The sequence below is a fragment of the Sorex araneus genome, chromosome 10 (genome assembly GCF_027595985.1).
Source record: "Sorex araneus isolate mSorAra2 chromosome 10, mSorAra2.pri, whole genome shotgun sequence".
NCBI classification, from domain to species: domain Eukaryota; kingdom Metazoa; phylum Chordata; class Mammalia; order Eulipotyphla; family Soricidae; genus Sorex; species Sorex araneus.
In genome coordinates this window covers 21044862-21047285 of record NC_073311.1, presented here as the reverse complement: position 1 = coordinate 21047285, position 2424 = coordinate 21044862, and the positions used below count along the sequence as shown (strand labels likewise).

At 32.4% G+C, this 2424-nt stretch overlaps 1 pseudogene; it reads right to left on the bottom strand.

Moving 5' to 3' along the window:
* Positions 1 to 241: 241 nt before the first annotated feature.
* Positions 242 to 395, bottom strand: LOC129399253 (U1 spliceosomal RNA; annotated as a pseudogene).
* Between the last annotated feature and the right edge of the window lie 2029 nt (positions 396 to 2424).

Here is a 2424-nt window from a genome sequence, read left to right as displayed (position 1 = left end):
CAGGGCTAGGACAAATGGAGATGTTACTGAGACTGCTCGAAAAATCCAACAATCAATGGGATGATGATGATGATGATGATGATGATGAAAGAAAAATATTAATAATATTCTATCAGTTACTTCATGGTAGGAATCAGACCTCATTCTATAGATAACCTCTTGCATGTACTGAATGTTTCTGAGTAAATTAATGAACATAATTTCTGTTAGAAATAAATTACACTTAAGTAACTTTTTTTTTCAGGTAACCACAGGTCCCCACTACATCAAATTATGCAGCTGAATTTCCCACATTTGGGGAAATCTAAGGGTTGCCACATTCAGAGTACAATGGATAAGCCTCCCCTGGGAAAACCACCTTCATGATCATGGTATATTCCCTTCAAGATAAATATACTTAAGTAACTTTTTGAAAGAGAAAATAATTTAACACTGATTTATCTTGCATTTTGTTTCCCTCCCAAAGTATAAGCATGCAAATACTTACTGCTTAACATGTTCTCATCAGCACTCTTTAAATTATCCACTCTCCATTAAAATTTTAACAAAGAGCAGGATGTTTAAACTTGACTTTTTGATCTATGAACTTTTGATCAACTAATAGAGAGAATAAGGTTAGCCAAGTATTAGATTAGATATGACAGACACCTTCAAATGAATACTTTGATAGTCAGCATTTTGTTCCTTAGGTTTCTTTCATCTAGTATAAAATATTTCTAATGAAGAGACATGTTTCACAAAAGAAACTACACCTACATTCTGAAGGCCAGATTTAGAAGTCTCTCTTCATTTTGCCTGATATATAGTCAGTGAAGAAAAATGCTGCTGTCTCATGACCTTTGAAAGGTTGGGCTGCCTTAGCTTTTTCACTTGAGGATTTGCTTTCAGAGAAAAAGGAGGCAGCTGTAAATTTTGCATCTTGCTAGTTTAAATTTGTGAAAAACATATTTCTAGAAGGATTTAATCTTCTTCCTTGTTCTCCCTTGTTCTGAGGACCTCTATCAAGCAGGAAGGGAAAGAGATTTACTCACATGCCTACATCTCATAACTGCTGCATAGATTTTGTTAATAAAGAATAAACTTCAGGACTCCACATTATTTTTATGAAACTAGCATTACATTATGAGTTTCAGGTGTGTATTGCTCTATTTCTGTGTGTATGCTCCATTAAATTATCCATGGAATTTCCAATATATACTTTACAATATAGGTGACCCCTTTGGTCCATCTCTTTAGTCCCATCCTTTATGATAACAATAAGATCAATTAGTCTGAAAGTTTACTTTTATTTCATTTTGCTTATCCTCTTTTATTCTCTATATGTCACAAAAGAAGTTAAATTATATAGTGTTTTACTTTAACTTATTCACACCAAACATGATACCTTGTAGGTTTATCCCTATTGTAAATGAGACAGAAAGACAGAGAGACAGAAAGAGAGAAACAGAGAGACAGAGAGAGACAGAAAGAGGCAGAGAGACAGAGAGACAGACAGAGAGAGAGAGAGAAAAAGAGAATTTTATTTTACCTCTTTTTTTTCCTAGGCCACAACCAGCAGTGCTCAGGGCTTGCATGCAGAGATAACTTGTGATGGGCTTAGGGGACCATCTAGGGTTCAGGAATCAAACCTGGGTTGTATGTATGCAGAACAACCACCCTATCTGCTGTACTTTCTCCCCATACACCTCTTCTATATTCATTTATCTTTGGATGGTCACTTAGGTTAAAGTCTTGGCTGTTGTATACAATGCTGCAATGAATATGGAGGATTTATATCACTTCTAGTTAGTGTTTCTGCATTTTTGAATAAATATTAAAAGCAAAATATTTGGATTGTATGGGATTTCTCTTTTAAATTATTTGAGTAATTAGGAAAGTGTTTTTATAATGACTATAACAATTTACATTTTAACTGATAATTTTTAAAGATTTTTTTACTGTACATCCTCTCCAACACTTGTTTATCATCTTTTGGATAATAGTCATTCTCACAATTGTGATATCTCATTGTTTTGATTTGCATTTGCCTGATTATCAGAGATGATGAACATATTTTCATATTTGTATTCACCATCTTTTTGCATTCTTTGGAGAATTATCAGATATTCTGCCCACTTTTTTAATAGTTGGATTGTTATATATTTTTGAGTTTTATTAGTTCTTTCTATATTTTAGAAGAATTTTAAATAAAGAAAATTTTCTCCTGTAAATTACATCAAAGAAATGGATACCACATACAAATGGATAAAATTAAACCTATATCTAACCCTATGTACAAAAATCAATTCAAAATTAATTCAAGCCTTGAAAGCAAGATCTAAGACCATAAAACATAAAGGGAAAAATATCCATAATTATACTACTTGACAACAATGTTTGAGATTCATTTAAAATTTAGACTCCAGCAAAAATGAAAACAAAACA